Source organism: Nelumbo nucifera, chromosome 5, assembly GCF_055504915.1.
Source record: "Nelumbo nucifera cultivar China Antique chromosome 5, China Antique-T2T, whole genome shotgun sequence".
NCBI lineage: Eukaryota > Viridiplantae > Streptophyta > Magnoliopsida > Proteales > Nelumbonaceae > Nelumbo > Nelumbo nucifera.
This window is the reverse complement of record NC_142653.1, coordinates 35,147,102-35,155,302: the sequence shown is the minus strand read 5'-3', so window position 1 is coordinate 35,155,302 and position 8,201 is coordinate 35,147,102.

Sequence of the window (8,201 nt, the reverse complement as noted above, 5' to 3'; positions counted from 1 at the left end):
GTGTCTCCTTGCTATGGGGTCGTGCCAAATTCCCCTTCATCAATTGCCCCTACTCTCCAAGCTAGGGGTCTTGACCTGGTGCGGGGAGTTCACGATGTGACAAGTGGATTTGGCTCGAAGTCCAGTGTTCTCTGTCGGTTTACGCGCGGACATCATACGATCTATAAATTCTGCGGACTTCAAAAAACACACTAAATTGTCTGTGATCTCAAGGGCCGTGCAGCCGGTTTTCTTAGGAGCCATCAGATTGCTTTGATCTCGACTGTTGCTTCTTCGGTACAGTGGCTATAAATAGAGGGACCCAAGGCTCATTCTTCTCATTGTGGATTCTGTGATTAGGCTCTCCTGAGGTAGCGTCGAAGTCTTCTAGCTCGGTCTTCTTTCAGTTTTCCACTTCGTCATTTCTTTTCGGTGAGTCCTCGTTCCTTAGTGTTTCCTGCTTTTCAAACATGTCGAGTCCTAGTGTAGATAGGCTCTTAGATAGTGCTAGCGAGGTGGAGGGTGCTGCTATCCCTGCTGGGGAGGTATGCTCTCAGTAGGGTGCCTCCCCCCTTCGGTCTTTAGAGGGAACCTCTATCCTTGAAGTCGAGCCACCTCAGCTTGGGGAGATCAATGCTTAGGAAGCGGGTCCATCCTCCAGATCGAGGGCCCCATCTTCTTCCCGAGGTTAGGATCCTGATGAGTTCAGTCCTTCCACCTTAACTTCTGACAGGTTAATGTACTTAGTGTCCCGTTACCGCCTTCTCAACAACTTAGTTTTTAGTCTTCCTCTAGGTCAATTTACTTGGGCTCACGATCACCATGAGATTGCCATTTTTGAGGAGCAGCTCATAGCAGGGCTGCGCTTCCCTCTTCATCCTTTTCTGATAGAAATAGTTAGGTTTTACAACATCACTATTTAACAAATTCATCCGAACTCTATTTGGAACATAATTGGCACTATTTCTTTGTTCTACGCCTATAACTGATGTTTAACCCTTGACATCATCAACTCGATCTGTGCGATCAAGCGAAACTCAGCCTGTCTGTGTAAGAACGTAAGACAGAGCTATTACATATCTCCCAGGCCCGGATTCAAAATCTTGTCTGACTGCCCGAACAAGGTTCCGACATGGAAAAAGGCGGTATCTCATCGTCCGTAACCCAAAAGGGTAGTCTTTCCCAAGCCACTGGAGGGTGGCTACCAAGGACCTCGGGGTGAGCTTAGATGCAGAGACCAGGGCGGTGATTAATTCTTGGAGGGACATCAACCTCGAGATGAAAAGCTTCTTGGCTGAGGAGGCGCTGGTGCGAGTTGGTTTGAGCCCTCCCGGTAGGTTTCTTTTTTGGGTACTTATTTAAAATATCTTTTAAGCTTCTTGACTAACTGTTTTATTTTTTGCAGTCACAGTGACAGAGGTCGATGCAGAGAGTCTCTTGAAGAGTTCCCAGAAGAAGAAGTGAAGGGCCGCAAAGAGACCTCGCCAGGAAGCCGGGTCTTCACCCTTTGGCCCAACCGAGGTTCTACCTGTGGAGTCGATCTCCACTAAGCCACCCAAGGAGCTGGGAGGCTCGTCTGTGCCTAAGAAGGCAGACGCCAAATCGAAGAGCGCTCCCGCAAGCACACAAGAAAGTATAATGGGTCACACGCTTGCGGTCCACAAGAGCCGGGGTATCGTCTTCCATGACGAGGTCGCAAAATGGGCTGACATGCCTTCAACTCGGCTCTTGGGGCTAGCCGCTAGCCACTGTATGGTGGTAAGTATCCTGCCTTCAATTTTTTTTTTTTTTACTGACCTTGGTCTTCTTTTGCTAGGCCAACTCTACTATTCACGTGTCGGCTTGCCAATCTACGATCCGTTCAAAGGAATCTCGGGACACCAAGGTGGAGTTGCAGAAGCTGCACCGTGAGCTGGACCTAGTTTGGGGCGAAGCACTTCAAGTCAAAAAGGGAGCTGAGGGCCACAAGCAACTGATGCTGGTCGAAGGGCAGATCTCCGCACTAACTGAAGATCACCGCGAGCTGGAACTAGTTTGGGGCGAAGCACTTCAAGTCAAAAAGGGAGCTGAGGACCACAAGCAACTGATCCCGGTCCAGGAAGGGCAGATCTCCGCACTAACTGAAGAGAAGGCGCTACTTCAGTAAGAGGTTGAAAACCTCGAGGCCATGGTCCAGGAGCATACCCAAATCCTCCAGACCGCCATCCAGGAGGTGAGAATAGAGGAAAGGAACCAAGCCATTGAGCACTTCAAGGAGTCCCTAGAGTTTCACGCTTTGCAGGTTGAATATGGCTCGAGCTCCTATCGCTCTGGGTTCAAGCTGTGCAGGTACCTGGTCCGACGGATGTTCCCTGATCTCGACCTCGGTGCCATTACGATGTCGGGCTTAGCCCTCGGAGTGGCCAAGGTAGCGGACGAGGAGCCTGACTCGTCAAGGGAGGAGAGTGTTGACGAGGTCGAAGTGGTGGACCCCTCGAATATGGTTGGCAGTCCTCCTACGTGATAGCTTCTTCTTCTTTTTTCCCTTCCCTTTTTTTTTTTTGAATCATGGATGTACACCCCGAAGCCATTGAGCTTGGGTCAGAACAAAAACGTTGTACCTGCACTTTTCTTATGAATGAAATACCAATCTTTTGAGTAGTCCTTTGTGTAAAAGATATTCTTAGTACAGATAACTACCAATCTAGGCAGCAAATGTATAAGTTACCCAAATTGTCGAGCTATGAAGCTGGACGATGAGTAAGGATAATCGGAGTACAAATTGTTTGTTACTCCAAACTATGTGGGTTACCCCGAACTGTCGAGTTACCGAGCTTGGTAACGAGTAAGGGTAACCAAAATGGAATTTTTCCAAGTGTTTGTCACCTTGGGCTGTCTACTAGGGTTATTAGTAGGGGTAACTCCACACAATGCACTCCGCGCATGGGCTACTTGCTTGAATGCCAATTTGTCCTTTTCGGGCCTGACCTACCAAGGTCTTCGTCAATTCAGTGTTTTTAGCCCTTAGGCTCTAGGAGCGACTTAAGGTCCACTCTCCTTGGTTTTGTCCATGCCAAAGAGGTGACTGGGTCTTGTAGTATTTTAGCCCTTAGGCTTTTAGAAGCGCCTCGAGTTTCACTCCTGGATTTTGCCCATGCCAAAGAGGCAACTGGGTCTTATAGTGTTTTTAGCCTTAGGGTCTAGGAGCCCCTTAAGGTCCACTCTCCTTGATTTTGCCCATGCCAAAGAGGCGACTGGGTTTTGTAGTATTTTAGCCCTTAGGCTTTTGGGAGCGAATCGAAGTCCACTCCTAGATTTTGCCCATGCCGAAGAGGCAACTAGGTCTTATAGTGTTTTTAGCCCTTAGGCTCTGGGAGCGACTTAAGGTTCACTCTCCTTGGTTTTCTGGGAGTAACTCTTAGTCCGCTCCCCTAGTTTGACGATTATTGGTAGTATCGTCTTAAATTATTGATGTTCCAAGCCCGAGGTACCTGTTTTCCTTCTAACGTTTCGAGCTCGTACATACCTTCCTGAGTGCCCGCTTCACTCGGTAGGGACCTTCCCAGTTTGGTCCGAGCCTACCCACACCAGGCTCAGGTACCAGAACTTTCTGAAGGACCAGGTCTCCAACATGAAAGTGTTTCTTTTTTACCCGGGTGTCATAGTACCGAGCTACCCTTTGCTGGTAAGCTGCAATCCGAATATATGCGAGGTCCTATATTTCTTCTACCAAGTTGAGGTTGGTACGGAGCTCGTCATCATTTTCTTCTCCGTCGTACACCTCTAGGCGTAATGTATGTACTTCGATTTCGGCTGGAAATACTGCTTCCATGCCGTAGGTGAGGTTAAAGGGGGTTTCACCTGTGGTGGTCTTGACAGTAGTTCTATAGGCCCGTAGCACGTTGGGCAGCTCATCTACGCATAGACCCTTAGCTTGGGCTTAGAGAGCTTTTAGTCCTCAAAGTATAGCTCTATTCATGACTTCCGCCTACCCATTTGCTTGGGGGTGTGCTACTGAAGTGAAGTTCTATTGTATCTCTATCTTGGCACACCAGTCTTGAAATTTGATATCTTCAAACTGCTTACCGTTGTCGGAGATGAGGACTCTGGGTAGGTTGAAGCGACATACTATACTTTTTCAAAAGAAGTTTTTTACACTTTGGGTTGTGATTGTTGCCAAGGGTTCTGCCTCCACCCACTTTGTGAAGCAATCCACCGCGACTACCAGAAATTTCCTCTGTCTTGTCACTGGCAGGAATGGTCTAAGAATGTCGATTCCCCAATGTGTAAAGGGCCATGGGCTAGTGAGGTACTTCAGGTTGGTAGCAGGTTGATGATGGATGTTGGCATGTCTCTGGCATTTATCGCACTTCTTGATGAGTTCGAGTGCGTCTGCCTTCATTGTGGGCCAGTAATACCCCTGCCATAGTGCTTTCTGAGTGAGAGCCCTGCCTCCTAAGTATGCACCGCATAGCCCTACATGAGTGTCACGAAGAACGAGCTCTGCCTCTGAGGGTTGCAAGCAGCGGAAGTAGGGGAGAGTGTAGGATCTTCGGTACAGCCATCCATCTACTCATGTTGGCTGTAGTTATAATTTAGATCTCAACTGATTATATAAATACATCTTATTTTTCATTCATTCATGTTTCACAAGTGTATTCTACGTCTAACAAGATACAGTGGAAAGGTTTATAGGTCCATACTAAGCATGGGCAAAAGAGAAACCGATAAGCGTTGGTGGATTATTTAAATTTGATTATCTAAATTGACTATCACTATTATGATATCAACGGTCATCATACACCACTATATACATGAAGAAGACTCCATTCACCACAAATGCCATCAATATTATGACCCCGTTTGGCATATCCTTTTATATGAACTGTCGGTTTTTAAGAAGTTTGGAATTCTACAAATTTGTCTTTTTCTATTTGGTTGAGAGAAGATTTAACCATCAAAAAACATTATGCCAAAAAGATGTACGAAGCCTGTTTTGAATGATTTTTGAGAAGCTTTAAATGGAGTTGTTTAGTTTTTATCAGCTCGTTTTCGCATGGAAAGATACGACTTAACCAAACAATTTTCAAACTATCAAGTTCTAAAGCAAAAGCTCACTATATCTTTTGATTGCCAGAGCTTCAAGGAGATATTTCAAAAATAACTTGCCAAAGGACCCCATGTTGTGGTCAAATTCCATGAACACTATCATAACTACTCTTGATTGATTTGATTGGCTGAATTGTGATCAGGCCCCTAGTTGGTTCAATCATGCTCTAAAATTTGAAACTCAAGGGGTGGTTCATTGCTATATTAACTGGTTTGTTCGAGCATTGACTCAAAATTTGGAAAAAAGAGGGGCTATTAATGTTGTTGGTATCAAATACCAAAAAAAGTTCGAAAGTATGGAATTAAAAGATTGAATTAATATATACTAGGTTTTGGGTTTAGGCCCACGCTTTGGGTTTTATATTAGGGTTGGGCTCTCAGGCTCAAGAATTGGCCCAATGATTAGGCCAACATTGGATTTGCCCCTTATAAGAACGGTAATTTAATTTACATGGCATAGTACCTCACTCTTTATGTAGCAACATTATACTTTTTCTTAAAGATGGATTTGGGCCGTAATTCAATTTACATAAGCCACCACTCGGTTGACATTTATGACAATTCATGATTTAGATTTGAGAACGATTATATATATATAGAACTGTATGGATAGGTCTAATGCAGATTTTTTATTCTCACGATAAAGTTATAAATATTCAGAAGGTCCATCCGTACCTGCTCATGAATTGACATCAATTATATAGAGAGACAGAGATTTTCAGAAGGTCCACCCATACCTGCTTGTGAATTGACATCAATTATATAGACAGGGGGTCTAATCCAAACACCATGTCCATATAAATCAAGTGTGTTCAAGGCAAAAGTAAGAGAAAAATTTATACCTGCATAATCTTCATAAATAGCAAGGCTAGCATGGTTACTGTTGACAATCATCTTTCCTTTGAGCAGCTTTGCAATTTTTTATTGAATGAAGCTGGATAGTTGTTCTGTAACTTTCTCAGTCTTGTCAGTCAACAAATCAAGTGTTGACTCAGTAGAATTAGCTGCATTAATTCTCTCAGTTGCTCTCTGATCCTTCAAGGGTTTATTCCAGTTAGGATAGCCATGTATTTTGAAGCAAGTCTCCCTTGTGTGTCAATTCCCGTTGCATTGATCATAAAACTGACTTTCATTTTCTTTCTTGCTAAAATCACACTTCTTTTAACTTCCTCTCCCAGAACTTGGCTTTCGTGCATCTTTCTTGTAGTTCAGATTTCCCTGAGGCTTTGCAAATAATGTTGTGCTCTCATTATTATCAGTAAATGTCATTAAAACTGCTCTCTATTTCTCTACCTTCTATAGCATAGAATATGTTTTGTTAACAGATGGTAATGGCTCCGTGAGAAGAATCTTGTCCTTTTGCATTGTCAAAACTATCGTTAAACCCCATCAGAAACTGCATTAACCTATTTGATGCAGTAATATCTAACATTATCCTTGCTGCACCACATTCACAACGAGGAATAAGCTGTAGGCAGTTTAACTCATCCCAAAATCTTTTCAAGGAAAGTTTGGTCCCTTTAAGGCCAATTCTTTAGGTTAGTACCCTCAGGTAGGGTAAAACCCTAAACCTTGGAATGACCCTAACTAGGTAGTTACCGGTTCCATGAATTTGGAACTACTTTGAGAAGATTAAACAAATCTTTCAAGAGGAAGAGAATAACAGTGTGCGTAAATCTTGGAAACCTGCCTGCCCTAAAGTTAACTTGGATGCATCCTATAACACAGAGGGCAGCTGCTCCAATATTGCTTGCATTGCATGAGATCACCTCAGGTCAATTCTTGATGTCAATGCCCACAGTATCGGTTTTTCATCCATCAACCTCGCTGAAACTTGGGCCGTATGGAAAGCTATCCACATCGCTATTAACTTCAGGGAATACCCAGTCATCTTAGAGGGAGAATCAAAGATCCCATTGACTGCTTCAATATTTCCTTTCTTCCTTCCATCCCTTCTAATTGGTTCTTGACTTTTTAGGTCTTTTATTTTGTTTTTCTGATTTAGATGCATCGTAGTGCTGGAGCACGTCTTGTGAGGTCACGTATGACTATTCCGAGTAATATGCTAGAAGCTCGAGGGCTAGGCCATTTTCACAATAATGAAATTGAAGTTTATTTGCTTTAATTTTTATTTTTTTTCTTTTCTTTTCTTTCACGATTTGTCCTGACTAGAACTGATTCATCAAAATCAATTAAAGATGAATTGAGTAGAGCAGATTCACCAAAATCAGTTAAACATGAAACAGTTGGATCAAAGATGGAAGACCAAACCAAGTAAAGAACCAATTGGAAGAAAGATGGAAAGTGAGAAAGGAAATGAAAAAAAAGCTATGGACATGAGTAATTTTAAGGTGGTCATTTCGCCTAAAGTTTGAGATTAATAAGAAAAACAAAAATCATCTTGTTTGTAGAATTTAACAAGGATGATGACTGAATACCTGCAAATCTTGTGGCATGAATTGAACATAATGAATAACTCTTAATAGAGTTATTTGATAGCCACTTTTTGTTGTACATGGAACTTTCATTCTTCGAGGTATTTGATGACTATTAGAGATAGAGAAAGAGAGAGAAAGAGGCTAATCAAGTGGCTGATGGGCTTTCAAAAAGTAGGGAACAATCAACATAAAATTTTATAACTCATTTCATCAATTACCCACTAAAGCCCAAAGGCTTTTGAAGAATGATGGCTCTGGGATTCCCTTTTTATTATGAGTTACTTAAATGTTTATTTATTTTTGAGATCATCTTTATCCTTTTTGTTTGTATATGTTTTATAGTTTGGATGACCTCGGTCTAAATAGATTTTCTAGAAAAGTAAGGCTTTTACATCCCCCAATCCCTTATACGACTTATTTGTATTGTTAATAAAATTTAGGGTAAATTGCAAAGAACCCCCTGTATTATGGGGTCTGTGATAAAGACCCCCTGTACTTTGTTTTGTGATAAAGACCTCCTTGTATTATGACCACGAGACAAAGACCCCCTTCCGTTAGCCTTGCGGTCTCTAATATTTTTTAATCCACATACTAATCTTGTAATAACTATTCTGACTAAAAAATTACTGTTCATCTTCCACAACTTCACATTCCCCTTTTCTCTCCTCTCTCTCTCTCTCTCCCCCAATCTCTCTT